The sequence below is a fragment of the Lissotriton helveticus genome, chromosome 6, assembly GCF_964261635.1.
Source record: "Lissotriton helveticus chromosome 6, aLisHel1.1, whole genome shotgun sequence".
In the NCBI taxonomy this organism is placed as follows: domain Eukaryota; kingdom Metazoa; phylum Chordata; class Amphibia; order Caudata; family Salamandridae; genus Lissotriton; species Lissotriton helveticus.
The window spans coordinates 1,044,747,753-1,044,771,958 of record NC_136067.1 but is presented as its reverse complement, the minus strand read 5'-3'; positions in this window follow the sequence as shown (position 1 = coordinate 1,044,771,958).

Genomic DNA, 24,206 nt, shown 5'->3' with positions numbered 1-24,206 from the left:
ATTGAAATAAGTGGGGGGAAACGACATCATAGCCCCGAGTAATGTTTGTGAGGGTGAGAAAGACCTTCAGGTCGAAGAGATGACCGGTTGAGTAGTTACTGATGTTGCGCCATTGTGGAAATGCCCCTGGGGTGTTGCCCGGCGGGAACTCCGGGTTGTCCAGGACAGGCGTTAAAGGGGATGGGAAAGTGGTGAGTCCTCTCTTGACCGCCACCATGTTCCAGACCTGCAGGACAGTACGGGTAATAGGAGACTTCAGGAGGTAGCGTGGCCGGTGTTGTCTAAGAAGAAATGGGACTTTCCAAAGAGAGGTACCTGCCATGGCTCTGTCCTGGAACAGCCAGCGCTTTTCGGATTCTGGCCTGAACCACTCCACCAGATAGCGGAGCTGGGCTGCCTGAAAATACTGCAAGAGATTGGGGATGCCCAAACCTCCCTCATCCGGGCTTCTGTATGCTAGGTGTTTGTGTATGCGCGCCCGTTTGCCCCCCCAGATGAAATGGTGGATATTGGACTGCAGAGCCTGAATGGTGCCAGCAGGGGGAAATACCGGGAGTGTCTGAAAAAGGTATAAGATTTTAGGCAAGGTCGTCATCTTAATAGCTGCGACACGGCCCAGTAGGGAAAGGGGTTGTTTGGCCCAGCGTGCAAGGTCGGATCGAATCCGAGAGGACAAAGTTGTGTAGTTGAGGGCCAGCGTTGAGGTCGTGGAAGCTGTGAGGGTGATGCCTAGGTAGGGAAGCTGTGTCGTTGACTGAATTCCCCCGCCGTACGCAGGCGGAGTGGCGTGCGCCTGGGCATTCCTACCTAATGGCAATATGAGGGACTTCCCTCTATTGATTTTGAAGCCAGAGACGGCTCCAAAGGCGTCCAATTCCATCAGAAAGGCAGGGACAGAGCGGTCCGGGCTCTCTAGGGCAGCAATGATGTCATCTGCGTATAAACATATTGTGTGGGGCTCCCGACCAAAGGACATTCCGTGTATGTTGGGGTTGTCACAAATTTTTTGCACTAGAGGTTCTACGTAGAGGGCAAATAGGAGGGGCGAAAGGGGGCACCCCTGCCTCGTGCCCCGCTGAATCTCAAAGGGGTCTGAGCGTAGACCTCCGATGCGGACACGGGCTTGTGGGCGGTGATAACAGCTCGCAATCCAGGCCTGGAAGCGGTCTCCCACCCGGTATCGCAGCAGGACTTGTTGTAGGTAGGACCAGTCTACACGATCAAACGCTTTCTCCTCATCTATGGCCAATAATACGGAGTCCGAGTTCTGGTAGTGGGCCTTATCGATGAGGTGTAGAAAGCGTTTAGTGTTGTCGCTGCATTGGCGATTAGGGACAAAGCCGGACCCCGGCTCCAGAATGCCTGGAGGCAAGGGCCCAGGCACGCGGCTAAGATCCCTGTGAAGATCTTCAGATCGAGGTTAAGCAGGGATATGGGGCGAAACGCGTAGCAGCTCGTAGGTTTTTTGCCCGGTTTAGGCAGCACAACGATCTCGGCCGCCAGCATGTCTGGGGGAATGGAGCTCGGCCCCTCGAAAGAATTGAAAAGTCGGGTAAGGATTGGGGCTAACAAGTGGCTAAAGGTTTTATAGAACCCGGATGAAAAGCCATCTGGTCCCGGGGATTTAAGAGGGCGTAAGCGAGAGATGGCAGCCAGGACTTCATCCAGGCGGATAGGGGCATCCAGGGAGTCTGCGTTGGCTTGTGACAGCTCCGTGATCTTCTGGTCTCAAGGTAATCACCAACCTCGTCCGGCGAGGCGGAGTCCGCCCTGTACAAAGTGGCATAGATCGTTCTAAATGCTTCCGCAATTTGGGACTCGCCGGAGATGTCCCGACCGGAGTCATCAGTTAAAGTAGAGATCTGGGATCGCTGGGTTTTCGCTCTCAGGGCGCTGGCGAGCAAGCGGCCCGTTTTATTACCCCCGACATAGTAAGAGTGACGGAGGCGCAGGGCGGCGAACTCGGCCCGGTCATTATCCAGGCTAGCCAACTGGGCCCTGGCAGACTTCAATTGTCTCCAAACTCGTGGGGCGCCGGTGCGGCTGTGGACCCTCTCAAGTTCGGAGACCTGAGCTGTGAGCTCGGTCCTCTTTTCTTTGCGGTCTTTGGCCTCCGCTGCCGCGATGGCTATGAGTTCGCCCCTGGACACCGCTTTCAAGGCCCCCCACAGGGCAGTCACACGAGTCCCAGGGATGTCGTTAGTGGCTATGTAGTCGGTGACGCATGTGTGCAGCTGTTTGGTGACCTCCGGTCGGTGTAACAGGGTCTCGCGCAACCGCCATGAGCCAGGCGGGCGGGTGGACCTAGGGACCTGTAGGCTTAGCTCCACAGCGTCGTGGTCAGAGAGCGCCGCAGGTGTGATGGTTATATCTTTAAGGATGGGGAGCAGTTCAGAGGAGCCCAGGAAGTGGTCCAGTTGGGCGTAAGTGCGGTGAACGTGGGAGTAGAATGTGTAATGAGATGCGGTGGGATGAAAGGACCTCCATAAGTCCACCAAGCCCTCGTCATATAGCCAGGCTCTACCAGTGGGCGTTATGGCACCCATGTCCCCATATCGGTGGCCCGATCTGTCCATGTGTGAGTCCATCACCAGGTTGAGGTCCCCCCCGATAAGCAGAGGCGAATTGAGGGGTTGAAGAGACTCGGAGGCTGCCTGTTTCAAGAAGGGTTCCTGGCCGGAATTTGGTGCATATAGTGAAGCAATAGTGAAGCGCTGTCCCCCGACCAGGAAGGTGTGTGCCAGTAATCTGCCCTTAATCTGCCCCACCCTGTCTCCCACACTGCCACGGAAGCCTCTAGAGACCAGAATAGCCACCCCTGCTTTCTTTGTCGGCAGCGAGGAGAAGAACTGTTGAGGGAAGGCGTGTGAACGCATCCTATGCCAATCTTTGGGAAGGAGGTGTGTTTCTTGCAATAAGCATATGTCGGCCCCGGAATTCTCTAGGTATGAGATCACGGCCCTGCGTTTGATCGGGTTGTTTAGGCCCTTCACATTAAGGGTGAGTACCTTCAAACTAGACTCCATGATCAGAGAGCACAAAGATCCTGATGTATGCGAGGCCTTCTCCCCTGGTGTGGCCCATGAGGAAGCGATGGGCGAGGTAGCCCCAAACAGATCCCTGGCACACTGGGTCCCACCCACCTCCCCAAACCCGATCCGAACTCCCTCCTCCCTGCCGCAAACACCCCCGGAACAAACAACAGCCCTCTCCCCTTCCGCGAACCCGCCTCCCCCCACCCGTTCCCAGCACCCCAAACGTCAGCTTTGCATCCTCTGCTCCAGGCCCCTACCTGTACGTCAGGATGGCATCCCCCCTCCCTGTCCCCAAACACCCCACAAACGGTCCAATTGCTAAACTGCATACTCAGGTTCGGAATCCAGTGCTCCCGAACTGAGTAACTCTCTCCACCCTCCCCTCCCCCGTCCCCCAATCCCCAAACCAGTAGAAAACATAGTCCCAGTCCTGTTGGTCCCCACAGGGCTGTGGTAATGTTACTTGTGCGGGTCATATCCGATGGCGGCCTCTCCGGCCCCCCGCCCGCCTCCCCCCGCCGCGCGGGTAGTGCATGTGCTGAAGGTAATCTCCCTAACAAAGGTCCAGATTACTCGGAGGGAGAGGTTTCCCTGGCTACCTCTGCCACCGCCGTTGCTCGTTCCTGTGTGATAACGGAGGCATCCGGTTTCAGGCGGTGTGATGAGGATCGTCTATGGCGCACCATCTGCCAGCCTCCTCTGGACGGTCCTTGTGAGTCTCTCGGCATGGGTTCATCCTCTTCCTGATCAAGTCCCAGGAGGGTGCAGGAATCTTTAAGCGAATGTAGTTGGTGTAGCCGTCCGTTCCATTTGAATATAAGTCTGAATGGGTGGCCCCACGAGTAGGGGACTTCCTGCTATCGCAAGAAGTCCGTCGCCTTCTTGAAGTCCTTACGTTTTTGCAGGGTGATGTTGGATAGGTCTTGGTATAGGGCGATGGAATGACCCTGAAACTGGAGGGGCTGTGCCCGCCGGGCTTCGCGGATAATCCGCTCTTTCAGCGGGAAGTCTGGGAGAAAGGCCAAAATGTCCGGTGGCGGGGCGGAGGTGAGTCGGGGCAGTCCAACTCTGTGCGCCCTGTCAATGCGAATGGCGAAATCTGCTGGTTCCCCTAGAACACTCCTGAAGAGGGCCTGCAGGTACCCGGTGACGTCAGTCCCCTCCGCTTTCTGAGGGACCCCCCGGACCCGTATGTTGTTTCGACAGGAACGGTTTTCAAGGTCCTCTGCGTGGGCCTGAAGGTCCAGCTGCTGGTCTGTGAGTCGCAGGACCTCTTGTTGGAGCTGTTCGATTTCATTACTTCTGGTTTGGTCTGCCTCTTCAATGGCGACCACCCGTTCTCCAAGGCCCTCCACGTCGCGTCGGAGTTCTCGGACCTCGCCCGCCACTTTTTGCTTCCAGGATATGAAGTCTTCTCTGAGTGAGTTAAACAGCGTCTCTAAGAAAGATCCGGTGATAGGTACCTGGTCGTCCGCCGGTACTGGCAGGGGTTTCATGGTCGCCGGCGAGGGTGGGTCTTTGCTAGGTTTAGGCTGGGATTTAGCCAGTAGTTCAGGGAGCGTCTGGGACCCTTTCTTGCCCCTCTGTCCCGCCATGTTGTGAGCTGCCCCGGAGGTGGACAAATGCTGGGTTCTGGGGGCCCGTGGCAAGTGCGGTATTCCGGCGTTGTAGAATCAGGGGGGAGTCGCGCCACCCCAGGTCAGCCCTCCCTTGGCGCCGCCGATGTCCAGGTGGCAAACGTGGGCCGACCGCCTCGCGGACGACCAAAAGCCCAGTGGGGCAGTCTCAGCGTAGGTCAGCTCCCTCCAGGCACCACCCGGGGGTCAAGAAGGCAGATGCGGCCACTCGCCCTCCAGCCGGCTAGGAGTGCCGCAAAGTCAGCCCCTACTCCAGTCAGGTACACACCACCCAGCCGGGTCGCTGCTCAGCACCGTGTGATAGGGGTTTGTGAATCGCAACTTCCGACGTCCCAGTGATAGCGTGCCTAGCCCGGTCTCACCGGTTCAGGTGCGATGCGGCCCGGGCCTCTCCTCGCAGCCCCACACTGGGGGCTCGATTGTGCCCCCGAGCCTTTTAAGGTGCCCATCTCCTCTCTCCTCACCTTTGTGCCCAGTGGTCTGGGGGCTCCTCACCTTTGTGCCCAGTGGTCTGGCTTTGCTGCGTCGCCCCGCACTCCTCCTGAGGGTCCCTGGTTCCGTGGGGGCTGCAGGGTCACCGCGTCGGGGCCGCGCCGGACCTCGTGGGGCACTTCCCAGGTTTGATTCACCGTAGAGGGGGCAGCGCTGTGTGGTCCGCCGCCGGTAGGCCCACCTCCACCCCGTGGAGGTGCCCCGATCAGCCGCGCCGAAAACCGCAGGTGTCAGAGCAGTAGGCCCGAAGCCGGGGCCTCGATTTTCGCGACCGCCGGCCGGATCTCACCTGATCACCGGCCAGGTCGCGGGGATGGCGATGCGCTGCCTCTCCGGGTCCGCAGCTTCGGGGCCAGCGGCGGGGATTCAGTTTGTAAGGCCCCGCGCCCAGCTCGTCAGGCTTGCAAGTCCTGCCTCCAGAGACCTCGGGCCGCGGGTGTTCAGGCCGGGCAGGTCCCCGGCGCGGCCGCTACAGCAGGCCGCGGTGTGGCGTCTTCCCGCGCCTGAGCCTCCCACCAAGCACGCAGGTCAGTGGCTCAATTTCGGGGCTGCGGCTGTGCTGCAGCACCTCTCCCTGTGATTTTCTCTGCTTCTCCGGGGAGATTATGCGATGTTAGCGGCGTCTAGGCGGGATCAGGCAGGGAGCCTCGGAGACCTGCGTCCGATCACGCCGCCATTTTGGACACGCCCCCGATTTTAGTCCTTGAATGCATTTTTAAAACTGTAACAGAACTTAACTGCAATGGTTTGATAAGTCTAGACATATTTAAACATAGCCAATTTAACACATTAACACATTAATTGTGAATAATTCCGAGTGAGGGCTGATGAAGTTTTCCCCGGGGGAGGGGGGGTGGTTAGGGGGGCGTGGTATTAGAAAGTTTCAACACAACTGATTCTGACCTAGGAGGTTTTTCTTTGGCTCCAGATAGAGGGAACCTTCTTTTGTATGGAAATTGAAGGTGCAGTGCTGATATTACAATGGTGAACATGCAGTCTTCAGCACACTTTCCATTCTGTGTACATAATTCATTAATTCATACTTTGACATGCACCCCCACTTGTATTTAACAATAATGGTTTCTAAGTGGTTCAACTGTTACTGAGAAGGCATTGCATTTACTGAATGACTGACGGCCTATAGTTCCATTGACTTTTTTCGTCTTAGTATTAGCCACAGCCAGTGACAACTGAATCAGCCAAATTGCTCTCATAGTGTGTAGAAACAAATACAGTGGCAGGGAAACATATTTAGTTATGTTGCTGGCTTCTAATCATCACACTAAGGATAAAACATAGATGCGTGCCGATCCAGACGCGGTTCCAATACCCGCTGTTTTAGGGCCACGGGTAGCTCCATTGCCCATGCCAGTGATAGAGCCAAACTTAGACCTTGTCTTATTACTCGAGTTTGGCTCGGGTGGTCTTTTATTTGCCTACTAATGTTTGTCGAGGGGAAACACAACACATTAAAATTATACTTACAATTTCGTTATGCTTTAAGGACCACAAACTCCGAATTCCAATTATGGATTTTATTATAAGGCCACAAATAATTGTATATAAACACACCATAATATCAATGAATATAGATACAGGAAAATCAATACAGAGCCAAATCCGCGCATATAAATAATTCGGCACAAGAGGCACAAAATGATGAACTCCAAAATCAGCACGCAACCCAAGACAGAGGCAGAGTCCAAGTCCCTCTTCATCAGGAAAGAAAGCATGAAATATCTCTCCATACACTACTCTCATGAATGATGATTTTAGGTGGCTTCCCTGTCTCAGCTTTCAAAGGTGTCAGCACGTGTAGACTTCCTAAGAAATACTCACGTTAAAATGTGTCAAATAGCTTGAAGCTATAGAGCTCGTTCTAAGATGCTCTCTCTTCTCCAAAATCTAGAAGTCTGCCGTTTCTGTCCCTGTGCAAAATACAAAAGAGGATAATTTAGCCCCCTCCTGTGAGTATCACATGACAATTTTGTTTCATTTCTCCAAAGTTTGCAAAGGTTCAGTACTTTTCCGTGACTTCTTTAATTAAATCGTCTTGCTTCTTATGACCGTGGAGTGTAGATAGGCCAGGCACAGAAGATATACTCCCCATTGCTTCTCAGGCTTGTTCAAAGGCATTCCAAGTATCTCCCTAGTTGAAAATAATGATGATATTCTTTATACCTGCAATGGAAGGGAAGCACACTGTCTCTGCACATGCAAAAATACATCTAATTATTTCTTCATTAGCTGAGAGTAAAAGCAACTTGTAAACAACTTGCAGTTTCGGGCCTAGACTACAGACAACTTAAAGCACCCAATTACATTACTATGAGTACAGTGTATTCATACACAGGTGCACATAGAATAATGATATGCTATTACATGTGAATTACATATACATAATGTACACATTGCTCTTCTTTGACAGCGTGAGGAATACATGCATTTTAACATACTACAGAATGATACTGAAAATATACGTTGGTGCATTAAAATATGAGTATGATGCACTACTATATGTAGAGTGCTATATGCGCTCAATCACCAGTTTGGCAATTGATGGCCCGAGGGATCCTAAATCTCATGCATCTGGTGCCACAGAAAGCTGAGCTACATTGCCATTCTCTTTTTTATGATTGTCCTATAAGGGGAATCAAGCACGCATGACTTCCAAATGTATGCTGGTAATTTCAAGCTTCATAACCTTTCATTGCGGCCCAAATTGACCTATAACAAATGTGAGAAGCAGCTACGGCCTAAATTCAGTCCCAAATTATTTTTTTATTTGTGCCTATATTTTGTTATCCGTTTTAACGTAGTTATAATAAACCGCACATGCCTATCTCTGTTCCAATTTAGAGACAAATGTATAAATGTGATGCCACATTCATCTTGACAAGCAGAAGAAATAACAGTGAATCGGTTTCTCCTTCTCTGACATAAAATGTGAATCCTTTTAAATAATTTCCCTAAAAACTAAAACAATCAGGTTATTTAAACTTGCAGCAATGTATTTTGAGTTCATTTTGTTCCATACACAACAGAATAATTTTCTTTTTACAATAAATACATATATCTATGAATACTAGGAAAAGAAATTATGATCTGGTTATGATACATTTTTAGATCAAAAATAATTAAAGCATGAAGAGTAGTGCATAGTCTGCCTGGTATGATTCTGAGAAGCCCACGGGGGCTTTGAAAATAAAGGGGCAGATTTATGAGGCACTTGCGCCACGTTTACGCCGCTGTTGCGTCACACAAGGCGGCGTAAACGTGGTGCATCCCTACGAACGATTTACAACGTGACGCATCTAGGCAGATGTGTCACGTTGTAAAGCCCTGTGCCGCTTGTGGGCGTTCCGGCGCAGGGTGGGCGTTCTGGGGCAGGTGCGCCTCGCAAAAGTGGCTGAGTGAAATCTATAAGATTTCACTCAGTCACTTTCAGGCCAATGCTGCGTCAAAAGCCGGCGCCTGCTTGAAGCAGGCGTAGGTCTTGATGCAGCATTGGTCAGATAGGGCACCCCCGAGCCTTGCTGGAGCTGCGTCGCGCTTGCGACGCAACTCCAGCAATGCGCCGCCTTTATGGCACAGATGCGTCACGCATCTGTGCTGTTTTTGCCCCATGGTGCGCCGCATTGTAAATGCGGCGCACCATGGGTGGCGGAGCTGTGGCGCACTGTGGCGCACATTAACTGGCGCATCCCTGGGGATGCGCCAGTTAACATAAATCTGCCCCAAAGTATCCCCAGCATTCATAGCTCATCTGGTCAACTGCTATTTTTATTGTCCCCCTGGTGAGCTAAAAAACCCATGATTCTCATATTGGTCCATTAAAATGTGGTGTCTTGTTGATTTACCTGTTTTGTGATTGTGCTTAACGAGCCTTTTCCAATTCTGGAACAGTGTGCATGAAGTGCTGGCTGCTAATGTTTACAATCGAAGAAATACTTCCATTGTTCAATATATGGGGACAGGGGATGGATAGAATCTCCTGCCCTAAAAGCAATGCTCCATTTGCAGCCTTCTGAACTATATATCATGCACATTTGTTCTTTGATTTGGAAATGCTGACAATCGCTGTTAGCACTCTTAAGATTCCATTTGCCATCTACGCTGGGTGGAAAGGATATGTTTTATGTGTTTACCTGATAATAGGGTCGTTGTTCTCTTTCTGAAACAAAAACCCCTCTGGATACTTGTGACTGCCCCTCCTTTCTGATGCATGCGGCATCTATCTCAAGGTTGGGATAGAAGTTAGAAATTACATAGCCGACAGACTTGCTTCTTAAAATAGTAGTTTAATTTTTTTTCATTGTTGTAAGAGATAACAGGAGTGTGACCCATATACCTAGTCGGGATTAGGGTTCAAAGGTATAAATAACTTAGATATAGTTATTACTCTTGTATTTCCATATTAAAGGAGGATAAGGTCATATTCAAACAATTTAAACAGCACAAAATAGAAAGATTCATATGACAACCGAAGTAACTTGCCCCCAGATGCATAAACAACCCAATTTGCGATTCCTTAATAGCGAAAAATACCGATTCGCTATTAAGGAATAGCAAAATGGAATGCATCAAGAAATCACTTAAAAAATAGCGATTTCTTAGAATTCCTTAATTGGGACTCGCAAATTGCGAGTCGCAATTAAAGAATACCACCCCATTCATTCCTATGGGCCTAGAGACCCATAGGAATGAATGGGAAGACAATCTTAATTTGAGAATCGCAATTAGCGATTCGCAAATTGAGATTGCGATTTCAAGGGTGCAGGGGTGTCCAAAGGACACCCTGTTGCACCCCTGAAAATGATATGTGCACATATGTTGCGCACACACATGCCCTTAGGTTGCAGGCATCTGGATAGATCGCAGCAATCAAGTAAATTGGGCAGGTTGGACCTGTATAAGACGAGGTCAGGGATCGAAGTGAATCCAAACGATGCCTGCAACATAACGCTCTGGTCTCTAGCCATTGTCAGCTTTCCTGCGGCCATTGGCCTTCCTCGCCGGCTCCTGCTAACCGGACTGAGACATTTCACCTTTACAGCACTGAAAATGAGATAACCATGTCCGGAAGATGGTCCCAATTGAACAAGGACCGAAACGTCATCAACTCCACAGCGCTACTCTAGGCGCATCCTTCATCCTGGCTCTGTTGAAATTGTGAATTGTGATATAAAGTCACTATAACTTTGTCACGCACTGAGCCACTTACTGTACAATTATTTCACCTTGTTCACATTGCGCCGTTCACGCTGTTCACCCCTTCACTTGCTTCGCCACATACCACTTGTACATACTGAGCACCAAGTTCCTTCGGTTGTCATATGAATCTTTCAATTTTGTGCTGTTTAAATTGTTTGAATATAACCTTATCCTCCTTTGAAAATACAAGAGTAATAACTATATCCAAGTTATTTGAATAAGTGTCTCCTTTTTTCATGTCTGTGTAATGCTCTATGCATGCAAGAATAATTGTCTTTAGAATTTCACCTGTTGGGATATTGTATTTTCTTTAATAATTTTGATTTTCAGGCAGGTATTTGATTTGCCTTGATCATGGGGAGTGTACTTGCATGGTCTTTGCTGTGGTCTCTGTTCTTTGGTTTATAGGAAAAAGGGCGTAACTGTTGCATCTTGAGGCACTTTCATTTCTTAGACCTTCATTCAACAAATTGGGAAAAGTCAAAATTTTGCTTGACTTAAGGTGAAGTTTTGAGTGGTTTTCCATTAGCCTTCCTTCATTGGTGAGTTTGGCATTCCTGCTATACCTTGATAAAACCATATATCTCTATAGAACAGGGAAATATGTATTGCCCTGCTATCTCTTTGGGCTGAATATTTGTTCTTTGGGTTGGTAAAGGGGGATACAGCAGGCTACTGCACCCTTAATGTGCCCTATGCTAAGTGTTCAGCATCCCCACCCTGATACCTTGGGAGCATTAATTTGTCTCATGCTATCCCTCAGGCAAGACTCACAGGAAAGTTGGCCCTTGAGAGTCTTCTCATTCATGCAAGATTTTATTCCTGCAAAGTGCTTCTTGTCCAATGCAAGATGTGCTGGTCTTAAGTTTCTGGTTGCTTTCACCAGTGAAGGTCAGGTGTTGATAGACACCTCAAGAGGCTCTGGACTTCAGTCTACAACTATTGGCACATTTTACACTGAGCGGATCTTTATTATATCGACCACCGGGCCCAGTTGGTGCATTTTTTGAATCCTGTGGGGACGCCCTGGCAGACAGATCATTACGTTTCTCAAACTATTTGCTTCTTGGGGACCTTAATATCCACCTTGATCTTATAGAGTCGGCGGACACAGCTGCCTTTCTGGATATTCTCCAGCTGGCCTAGCTATCTCAATGGGTCAAGGATTCGACCCATCAAGGGGGACACACTCTTGACCCTATCTGTGCCAATTTCCCTATATCAGTGGTCAAGCCACTACCTGTCGCTTGGTCGGACCACTTCCCCATATTCTTCTCTTGGGTTGTTAAGCGTCCGCCCCGATCAGTTAGTTGCCATCGTTCTGCCACCTCCACGAAAGTGGATGCCGGGCAACTTAGTGGTCATCTGGCAGGATCGCATCCTCTCCTTCTCGGGGACCTGGAGGATAATGTGTCTAGGTTTGCCGATTGGATCACTGATTCGGTCAGTGCCCTTTCTGCTCCAGGTCACTATAAGCTTAGGAGAGAGTCTCCTTCTAAGCCATGGTTTACTCCAGAGCCGAATCTGCTGAAACATGCCTGTAAGGTTTTTGAGAGAGCTTGGCGTTCCAGTGGGTATTGTTCCACTGCGAAACAGGCCCTTAGAGCCAAACAGAAACTTTATTATTCAGCCATTGGGATAGCCAAGGGCCGATATTTCTCTGCTCGCATTGACCGAGCTAACAATAATTCTAAAGAAATATTCGCTATTGTGCAGAGTTTCGTGGCTCCCAAAGCCCAGACTGCGGTGATACCCTTCTCAGATACCTGGTGTAATACCTTGGCAAAATTCTTTAGGGATAAAATTGTCAGTAGACAGGACTCTTTTTCGAATGTATCCAGGCGGGCCATGGCCGCCTCATTGGGGATACAGGAGAAAGTAATGGGTTGCTCCCTCTCTGCATTTAGCCCGGTGGACCCGCCTACTTCGCTTAGAATTCTTAAAGCACTTGAATCTGGTTCGCCTAAGGACCCATGTGCTGCTAGGCTTTTAGCGGAAGCGGCTGACACCATTAATACTGAAGTAAATCAAGTAGTCAATCAGTCACTTTGCGAGGCTTATGTCCCGCTGCCATGGAAGCAGGCATTGATCCTGCCTATCCTTAAGAAGCGGTCTCTTGATCCTTTACTCCCTGCCAATTACCGGCCCGTCTCGCTCTTGCCAAGTTTGGCTAAAGTTTGTGACGACTCAGCTTACTAACTTTGTGGAGATGTCTGGTTTGCTGCACCCAGCGCAATCTGTCAGCACTATTGGAGGTGGCAGACGCGATCCGGGATTGCCTGGATTCCGGCGGGAGAGCAACTTTGGTCATGCTTGATCTCTCGGCGGCATTCAACATGGTGCCTCACTCTCGACTCCTTGATCGTCTAACGGAAATTGGTATTTCGGGCTCTGCACTGAGATGGATTAGGTCATTCTTGGAGGATAGGTCCCAGCAGGTTTGGCTTCCCCCCTGTGCTTCTGCGCCCATGCAGTTGTCAACTGGCGTTCAGCAGGGGTCATCGCTTAGCCCTCTCCTTTTTAACATCTACTTGACTCCGCTGGTTTACCTTGCGGAGTCACTGGGGGCTAAGGTGATGGCCTATGCGGATGATACACAGCTCCTGTTTTCTTGGAGGAGGGGTGATGACTCGGTCGCTGGTGCGCAGCACTGTTTATCCTCTGTGTTCCATTGGCTGGTGAATGCACAGTTGAATGCACAGTTGAAGTGCAATGAAGAAAAATCTGAAGTGCTCCTGTATGGTCCTTTCCAATGGACTTCAGAGATAGGCTGTGACCTCCTGATTTCCCCCGCCCCACTGCGGGTAAGGGCACCGCCAAAAACCTTGGGGTCTGGTTCAATGAAAACTTGAACTTCTCAACGCAGATGAAGAAGCTGACAGGGACCTGCTTTGGCACCCTGAAAATCTTGGAAAAATGTTTTCCCCTTTTGCCAGCTAGCGTCAAAGAGACTGTGGTCCGGGCTCTGATCTTGTCCCGATTAGACTACGCCAATGCTCTCTTGGTGGGCAGTCCAGAATACTTGACTAGAAAACTGCAAGTAGTCCAAAATGCGGCAGCCAGACTGCTAATGGGACGCTCATCCAGACAGAGTGTCTGTAACCATCTACGTAACTTGCACTGGCTCTCTGTCGAGTCTCAACTAAAATTCAAAATGTTGACCATTGTTCATCGGGCCCTCTACGGGCTAGGTCCTATCTTTCTACAGAAGAGATTTGTCTTCTACAAACCCACTAGACAACTTTGATCGTCTGATCAGCTACTAATTCAGACCCCCCGATTTAATCGCCATAGGCTGGGTGGGAGCTCTTTTGTTCGTAAAGCTGGCCTGGCTTGGAATATGCTACCGCTGGCTCTTCGGAGTATCCATGATCCTTTGCTCTTCAAAAAAAAATGACAAATGCTGCTTTTTTAGCTTTTGGTCTGAGGGTGGACTAACCTTCTGGAGCAAGCGCCGGGACACTTTGAGTAGCCGTGCGCTGTACAAATTTAATATAACATAACATATAACAAGTTCCAGACGAGGATGTCCTATCCTCACACAACAGAGCAGCCCTTGTCCATTTTTGTACTACTTCAGAAAAGGATACTTTGTCCTATACAGATAACTACATTGAGAGCGTTTAAGAACCCCTTTATTTTTAGAACCTGCTATCACAAAACAAAATATTATTTTACAGATTGAAAATGAAGGAAAAGGAGAAATGAAATAAAAAACTAATTAGGACCCAGTTGATTGACCATATGATGACTGAATGTCTAAAGTTTAACATCAGTCCTCTGGACCTTCAGGTTAAAAAGGTAAAAAGTATACCTACAATATTTACGGATGATCACAAATATACAGAATAATTTAGTTTTGTTTCACAATAATGCCCTTGCCATTAGATGGTGTTAGGCATAGATATGGCATTTGACATATTGAACATTTTTTGAAAGAGATTGCTGAACTCGAACAACAAATGCTGGTTGATGATCGGTTAGACATGCCAAGATCCTTTAGAAAGTTTCTGAAATCTGAGTGGCGACAGTTTACCTTAAATAACAAAACTTCTTAAACCTGATAAAGACAGAAAGGTCAATGACAACAAAGGCACTTACTCATAGCTATTTGTGGAGTTTCACCATCAAACTCCACAGCGCAAACAGAGGAGAAGATAGATAATTTTTTCTAAGGCGACTGGCTTATTTGACATAGATCCTGAATCTCAACAACAACTGAGGGCCTCATCTGACCATGCTTGTGATACAAGGAAATGTTAATGCTTTTTAAGGACCAGACAAAAGCAGTTGAAGGGGAAGACATTTTGTTCCATACACAACAGAATAATTTTCTTTTTACAATAAATACATATATCTATGAATACTAGGAAAAGAAATTATGATCTGGTTATGATACATTTTTAGATCACAAATAATTAAACCATGAAGAGTAGTGCGTAGTCTGCCTGGTATGATTCTGAGAAGCCCACGGGGGCTTTGAAAATAAAGGGGCAGATTTATGAGGCACTTGCGCCACGTTTACGCCGCTGTTGCGTCACGCAAGGCGGCGTAAACGTGGTGCATCCCTACGAACGATTTACAACGTGACGCATCTAGGCAGATGTGTCACGTTGTAAAGCCCTGTGCCGCTTGTGGGCGTTCCGGCGCAGGGTGGGCGTTCTGGGGCAGGTGCGCCTCGCAAAAGTGGCTGAGTGAAATCTATAAGATTTCACTCAGTCACTTTCAGGCCAATGCTGCGTCAAAAGCCGGCGCCTGCTTGAAGCAGGCGTAGGTCTTGATGCAGCATTGGTCAGATAGGGCACCCCCGAGCCTTGCTGGAGCTGCGTCGCGCTTGCGACGCAACTCCAGCAATGCGCCGCCTTTATGGCACAGATGCGTCACGCATCTGTGCTGTTTTTGCCCCATGGTGCGCCGCATTGTAAATGCGGCGCACCATGGGTGGCGGAGCTGTGGTGCACTGTGGCGCACATTAACTGGCGCATCCCTGGGGATGCGCCAGTTAACATAAATCTGCCCCAAAGTATCCCCAGCATTCATAGCTCATCTGGTCAACTGCTATTTTTATTGTCCCCCTGGTGAGCTAAAAAACCCATGATTCTCATATTGGTCCATTAAAATGTGGTGTCTTGTTGATTTACCTGTTTTGTGATTGTGCTTAACGAGCCTTTTCCAATTCTGGAACAGTGTGCATGAAGTGCTGGCTGCTAATGTTTACAATCGAAGAAATACTTCCATTGTTCAATATATGGGGACAGGGGATGGATAGAATCTCCTGCCCTAAAAGCAATGCTCCATTTGCAGCCTTCTGAACTATATATCATGCACATTTGTTCTTTGATTTGGAAATGCTGACAATCGCTGTTAGCACTCTTAAGATTCCATTTGCCATCTACGCTGGGTGGAAAGGATATGTTTTATGTGTTTACCTGATAATAGGGTCGTTGTTCTCTTTCTGAAACAAAAACCCCTCTGGATACTTGTGACTGCCCCTCCTTTCTGATGCATGCGGCATCTATCTCAAGGTTGGGATAGAAGTTAGAAATTACATAGCCGACAGACTTGCTTCTTAAAATAGTAGTTTAATTTTTTTTCATTGTTGTAAGAGATAACAGGAGTGTGACCCATATACCTAGTCGGGATTAGGGTTCAAAGGTATAAATAACTTAGATATAGTTATTACTCTTGTATTTCCATATTAAAGGAGGATAAGGTCATATTCAAACAATTTAAACAGCACAAAATAGAAAGATTCATATGACAACCGAAGTAACTTGCCCCCAGATGCATAAACAACCCAATTTGCGATTCCTTAATAGCGAAAAATACCGATTCGCTATTAAGGAATAGCAAAATGGAATGCATCAAGAAATCACTTAAAAAATAGCGATTTCTTAGAATTCCTTAATTGCGACTCGCAAATTGCGAGTCGCAATTAAAGAATACCTCCCCATTCATTCCTATGGGCCTAGAGGCCCATAGGAATGAATGGGAAGACAATCTTAATTTGAGAATCGCAATTAGCGATTCGCAAATTGAGATTGCGATTTCAAGGGTGCAGGGGTGTCCAAAGGACACCCTGTTGCACCCCTGAAAATGATATGTGCACATATGTTGCGCACACACATGCCCTTAGGTTGCAGGCATCTGGATAGATCGCAGCAATCAAGTAAATTGGGCAGGTTGGACCTGTATAAGACGAGGTCAGGGATCGAAGTGAATCCAAACGATGCCTGCAACATAACGCTCTGGTCTCTAGCCATTGTCAGCTTTCCTGCGGCCATTGGCCTTCCTCGCCGGCTCCTGCTAACCGGACTGAGACATTTCACCTTTACAGCACTGAAAATGAGATAACCATGTCCGGAAGATGGTCCCAATTGAACAAGGACCGAAACGTCATCGACTCCACAGCGCTACTCTAGGCGCATCCTTCATCCTGGCTCTATTGAAATTGTGAATTGTGATATAAAGTCACTATAACTTTGTCACGCACTGAGCCACTTACTGTACAATTATTTCACCTTGTTCACATTGCGCCGTTCACGCTGTTCACCCCTTCACTTGCTTCGCCACATACCACTTGTACATACTGAGCACCAAGTTCCTTCGGTTGTCATATGAATCTTTCAATTTTGTGCTGTTTAAATTGTTTGAATATAACCTTATCCTCCTTTGAAAATACAAGAGTAATAACTATATCCAAGTTATTTGAATAAGTGTCTCCTTTTTTCATGTCTGTGTAATGCTCTATGCATGCAAGAATAATTGTCTTTAGAATTTCACCTGTTGGGATATTGTATTTTCTTTAATAATTTTGATTTTCAGGCAGGTATTTGATTTGCCTTGATCATGGGGAGTGTACTTGCATGGTCTTTGCTGTGGTCTCTGTTCTTTGGTTTATAGGAAAAAGGGCGTAACTGTTGCATCTTGAGGCACTTTCATTTCTTAGACCTTCATTCAACAAATTGGGAAAAGTCAAAATTTTGCTTGACTTAAGGTGAAGTTTTGAGTGGTTTTCCATTAGCCTTCCTTCATTGGTGAGTTTGGCATTCCTGCTATACCTTGATAAAACCATATATCTCTATAGAACAGGGAAATATGTATTGCCCTGCTATCTCTTTGGGCTGAATATTTGTTCTTTGGGTTGGTAAAGGGGGATACAGCAGGCTACTGCACCCTTAATGTGCCCTATGCTAAGTGTTCAGCATCCCCACCCTGATACCTTGGGAGCATTAATTTGTCTCATGCTATCCCTCAGGCAAGACTCACAGGAAAGTTGGCCCTTGAGAGTCTTCTCATTCATGCAAGATTTTATTCCTGCAAAGTGCTTCTTGTCCAATGCAAGATGTGCTGGTCTTAAGTTTCTGGTTGCTTTCACCAGTGAAGGTCAGGTGTTGATAGACACCTCAAGAGGCTCTGGACTTCAGTCTACAACTATTGGCACATTTTACACTGAGCGGATCTTTATTATATCGACCACCGGGCCCAGTTGGTGCATTTTTTGAATCCTGTGGGGACGCCCTGGCAGACAGATCATTACGTTTCTCAAACTATTTGCTTCTTGGGGACCTTAATATCCACCTTGATCTTATAGAGTCGGCGGACACAGCTGCCTTTCTGGATATTCTCCAGCTGGCCTAGCTATCTCAATGGGTCAAGGATTCGACCCATCAAGGGGGACACACTCTTGACCCTATCTGTGCCAATTTCCCTATATCAGTGGTCAAGCCACTACCTGTCGCTTGGTCGGACCACTTCCCCATATTCTTCTCTTGGGTTGTTAAGCGTCCGCCCCGATCAGTTAGTTGCCATCGTTCTGCCACCTCCACGAAAGTGGATGCCGGGCAACTTAGTGGTCATCTGGCAGGATCGCATCCTCTCCTTCTCGGGGACCTGGAGGATAATGTGTCTAGGTTTGCCGATTGGATCACTGATTCGGTCAGTGCCCTTTCTGCTCCAGGTCACTATAAGCTTAGGAGAGAGTCTCCTTCTAAGCCATGGTTTACTCCAGAGCCGAATCTGCTGAAACATGCCTGTAAGGTTTTTGAGAGAGCTTGGCGTTCCAGTGGGTATTGTTCCACTGCTAAACAGGCCCTTAGAGCCAAACAGAAACTTTATTATTCAGCCATTGGGATAGCCAAGGGCCGATATTTCTCTGCTCGCATTGACCGAGCTAACAATAATTCTAAAGAAATATTCGCTATTGTGCAGAGTTTCGTGGCTCCCAAAGCCCAGACTGCGGTGATACCCTTCTCAGATACCTGGTGTAATACCTTGGCAAAATTCTTTAGGAATAAAATTGTCAGTAGACAGGACTCTTTTTCGAATGTATCCAGGCGGGCCATGGCCGCCTCATTGGGGATACAGGAGAAAGTAATGGGTTGCTCCCTCTCTGCATTTAGCCCGGTGGACCCGCCTACTTCGCTTAGAATTCTTAAAGCACTTGAATCTGGTTCGCCTAAGGACCCATGTGCTGCTAGGCTTTTAGCGGAAGCGGCTGACACCATTAATACTGAAGTAAATCAAGTAGTCAATCAGTCACTTTGCGAGGCTTATGTCCCGCTGCCATGGAAGCAGGCATTGATCCTGCCTATCCTTAAGAAGCGGTCTCTTGATCCTTTACTCCCTGCCAATTACCGGCCCGTCTCGCTCTTGCCAAGTTTGGCTAAAGTTTGTGACGACTCAGCTTACTAACTTTGTGGAGATGTCTGGTTTGCTGCACCCAGCGCAATCTGTCAGCACTATTGGAGGTGGCAGACGCGATCCGGGATTGCCTGGATTCCGGCGGGAGAGCAACTTTGGTCATGCTTGATCTCTCGGCGGCATTCAACATGGTGCCTCACTCTCGACTCCTTGATCGTCTAACGGAAATTGGTATTTCGGGCTCTGCACTGAGATGGATTAGGTCATTCTTGGAGGATAGGTCCCAGCAGGTTTGGCTTCCCCCCTGTGCTTCTGCGCCCATGCAGTTGTCAACTGGCGTTCAGCAGGGGTCATCGCTTAGCCCTCTCCTTTTTAACATCTACTTGACTCCGCTGGTTTACCTTGCGGAGTCACTGGGGGCTAAGGTGATGGCCTATGCGGATGATACACAGCTCCTGTTTTCTTGGAGGAGGGGTGATGACTCGGTCGGTGCTGCGCAGCACTGTTTATCCTCTGTGTTCCATTGGCTGGTGAATGCACAGTTGAATGCACAGTTGAAGTGCAATGAAGAAAAATCTGAAGTGCTCCTGTATGGTCCTTTCCAATGGACTTCAGAGATAGGCTGTGACCTCCTGATTTCCCCCGCCCCACTGCGGGTAAGGGCACCGCCAAAAACCTTGGGGTCTGGTTCAATGAAAACTTGAACTTCTCAACGCAGATAAAGAAGCTGACAGGGACCTGCTTTGTCACCCTGAAAATCTTGAAAAAATGTCTTCCCCTTTTGCCAGCTAGCGTCAAAGAGACTGTGGTCCGGGCTCTGATCTTGTCCCGATTAGACTACGCCAATGCTCTCTTGGTGGGCAGTCCAGAATACGTGACTAGAAAACTGCAAGTAGTCCAAAATGCGGCAGCCAGACTGCTAATGGGACGCTCATCCAGACAGAGTGTCTGTAACCATCTACGTAACTTGCACTGGCTCTCTGTCGAGTCTCAACTAAAATTCAAAATGTTGACCATTGTTCATCGGGCCCTCTACGGGCTAGGTCCTATCTTTCTACAGAAGAGATTTGTCTTCTACAAACCCACTAGACAACTTTGATCGTCTGATCAGCTACTAATTCAGACCCCCCGATTTAATCGCCATAGGCTGGGTGGGAGCTCTTTTGTTCGTAAAGCTGGCTTGGCTTGGAATATGCTACCGCTGGCTCTTCGGAGTATCCATGATCCTTTGCTCTTCAAAAAAAAATGACAAATGCTGCTTTTTTAGCTTTTGGTCTGAGGGTGGACTAACCTTCTGGAGCAAGCGCCGGGACCCTTTGAGTAGCCGTGCGCTGTACAAATTTAATATAACATAACATATAACAAGTTCCAGACGAGGATGTCCTATCCTCACACAACAGAGCAGCCCTTGTCCATTTTTGTACTACTTCAGAAAAGGATACTTTGTCCTATACAGATAACTACATTGAGAGCGTTTAAGAACCCCTTTATTTTTAGAACCTGCTATCACAAAACAAAATATTATTTTACAGATTGAAAATGAAGGAAAAGGAGAAATGAAATAAAAAACTAATTAGGACCCAGTTGATTGACCATATGATGACTGAATGTCTAAAGTTTAACATCAGTCCTCTGGACCTTCAGGTTAAAAAGGTAAAAAGTATACCTACAATATTTACGGATGATCACAAATATACAGAATAATTTAGTTTTGTTTCACAATAATGCCCTTGCCATTAGATGGTGTTAGGCATAGATATGGCATTTGACATATTGAACATTTTTTGAAAGAGATTGCTGAACTCGAACAACAAATGCTGGTTGATGATCGGTTAGACATGCCAAGATCCTTTAGAAAGTTTCTGAAATCTGAGTGGCGACAGTTTACCTTAAATAACAAAACTTCTTAAACCTGATAAAGACAGAAAGGTCAATGACAACAAAGGCACTTACTCATAGCTATTTGTGGAGTTTCACCATCAAACTCCACAGCGCAAACAGAGGAGAAGATAGATAATTTTTTCTAAGGCGACTGGCTTATTTGACATAGATCCTGAATCTCAACAACAACTGAGGGCCTCATCTGACCATGCTTGTGATACAAGGAAATGTTAATGCTTTTTAAGGACCAGACAAAAGCAGTGGAAGGGGAAGACAGAAAGGCAGATGAAAAAGCTGATGCAAACAACCATACCCTACGAAAGACAGACAGGCACACCATTTAACATACAAATGGTGATGACTCATGTCCCTCCCACAAATTAGAGAATGGGATTCCTATCCTCAACCTTTTAAGTATAAGCTGATTTACTGATAGATTTCAATCTTAATTAAGGCCTTTGTTTGTTTATACCACACACCCTTATTTTTGTCTCATTGAAGATAGCAGCAGCAGCCATTTCCCTATCGATTACGGAAGAGGCTGAGGAGTCAGCTCCGGAGCTACAGCTGGAGCCTGATCTACAACTACCCCCACAGCCTCAAATACAGACAATCCCTGAGTCTGGAGGTGAGAACCTGGTCATAAACGGTGTACAGGGTGAGACAGTGCTCTCAACTATAGAGATGACGGTCGCTGAGAGCAATACTGATAAGGAGGCTCAACCCCTCACGGTGGTCAATGAAAAGGAGACTGCATCCCCGGAAGATGAGGCAGTCGGCCCTTCCACTGTAAATATCAATTCAGAAAGGGATCAGGTTGACCAAGGAGGGGAGACCGCAGGCAGATGTAAAGAAGGCTCTATCCTCTCGGCCCCAGGTGACCCCACGGAAGACTCTGCTGTGGTTATCGTGACTCCAGGAGAACAAGGGAGGTCAATAACAATTGCTAATCTGAGGGGCAAGATGGAGAAAGAAAAGGAGAAGGAGAAGGAAAAGACCCCCAGCGAAAGTTTCTTCTCCGTAGCAGAAGAGGCGGATTGGTCAGAGGACGATGATCAACAAAGCTCGGATAGTGATGCCAGCAATCCAGAAACAGAGAGTGACCTAGAATCGGGCCTACCATCAACGGCTATCAAAGCTGCAGCTCACAAAAATCAAGCAGTATTAACATGGGACCATTCTCCGACAGCTTCGCTACAAGAGGAATCAAACCTGGGGTTGAGAGAGGTACAGAGCCAGGAGACCACACAAGTCTCATTGGCGCAGATGATGACAATGATGGAATCAATTCATCAAGGGGTCACAGCACACCGGGAAGAGACAAGATCAGATAATCTCAAGGCCCAAGCAGCAATGAGAAAAATGAAAGGAGTGATTAGAAAACTCTCAAAGGCTTGCGTGACTGTAGGAGATAGGGTCTCAAACCTGGAGGAGAGGATAGTTGCCACTGAAGCAGAGGCAGCGGCTGTCACCTCTAGAGTGGAATCCCTCGGAGCACAAGCACAGGATGTCCAGTGGAAGCTGGAATACCTAGAGAACAGGTCAAGGAGGAATAACCTTAGAGTCCTTGGAATACCGGAAGGGTGCGAAGGGCAAGACGTTAAAGCCTTTATTGTAAAAAATTTTGAGAGAGCCTTTCCAGATATTGCCGGGTGGAACTGGACTACCGAAATCCAGAGGGCTCATCGGACACCGTTCAAAATAAGACAGAATGCTAGACCGGAAGACAAGCCCAGAGCAACTTTGATTGATATAGGGAACTTTTTGCTGAGACAATCCATCGCAGAGAAGGCAAGACCGGATGCTAAAAGAGCTTTTTAGGGGGGTTTTTTCTTCGTAAGGCCTGATTTCTGCCATACCACCGTCGAAAGGCGTTGGAGATTAAGACAGCTAATCAAGCCCTTTCAAGACAAAAGAATACAGGTGTATCTTATTAATCCGGCTCAGCTAAAGATAGTCCATCTTGGCAAGACAATATATTTTTCCTCTGAAATTAAAGCCCGAGATTTTCTGGACTCAGTATAGAATCAGACTCAGTTCATAAGGCAGCCGTTATTGTCCCCTTTTTAATCTTAGCCTTTCCATGTTCTGTCCTAAAAGAATGATGAAATTCACGAGAGGCAAAGCATTGGCTATTAAGGGCAATGCAGGAATTCTGCTGTTAGCTTTGTTTTGTTTTGTTTTGTTTTGTTTTTGATTTTGTGTGTTTTTCTTGGGGGTGATATTATGTTGGTACAAGGTTTGTCTAAGAGGTAGGGTTAATCAAATGTGTGTAGTGAGTCCACCGCCTGACTGCATCCATCACACGCACAGACCCAGTCTGCGCGCTCCACAAGGGTGGGGTTTTGGGAGGGGCTCAGGGGGGGGGGGCTCGCTTGGGGTGGGAGGGGGGGCAGGGGGGGGAAAAAGCAAAAGAAAAGAAAGTTCATGCAATGAATATGTACATTAATGCAATCAAAAAGCTTGAATGAAACCAGAATATCTATGACATGCTTAGGAGGGCACTTGACTGGTTAGCATGGTGGTTAAACTTTCCGCAGGGCGATGTTTAAGCTTAGGGTGGTAAGCTTGAATATAGGGGGTTTGAACAATTGGAAAAAGAGGGGCAGATTAGAAGAGTACATCAAAATAATAGGTGCTGATATTGTATGCCTACAGGAAACCCACCTACCTTGGAAAAAGAGGCATTGGCTTAATTTAAGGGGGTTTGAAATTCTGTCCTGCTCTTCACAGACATCAATGATAAAAGGGGTAGCAATCATTGGCAGGACCGGTTTAGGGGGGGGCGAAAAGTTGTAAGGCCGACGTATTTGGAAGATGGGCAATATGCGAACTAAATTTAGGCATAACTATTTGCTCGATATACGGCTCTAATCTGGATGACCCGGGGGTGATGGAATATATAGAGAGGGAATTAATTAACTGGCCAGCCCGATAGTATTATCGGGCGATTTTAATATCTCAGCAAACTTTGCTAGCAATACCCCTTACACAGGTCGTAAACCCCGGGTATTTAGATCAGTGTCTTCCATAATCCAGTCTCATGGGCTGAGGGATGTATGGGGATGCTTAAAAAAATATGATCCAGGGCATACGTATTTCTCACATCCACACAATAAGCACACAAAGTTGGATTATTTTTTGGTATCTTCCTAATGTAGAGATAGAAATGCTTCCGAGGTTATTATCAGACCACAACCCCCTAGTCTTATCAATCGCTATCAATAAACAAACAAAAAAAGCCAGACCTTGGACGTTTGATAGAAAGCTATTAGCTGATAGCAACTATATAGCGCACGTAAAG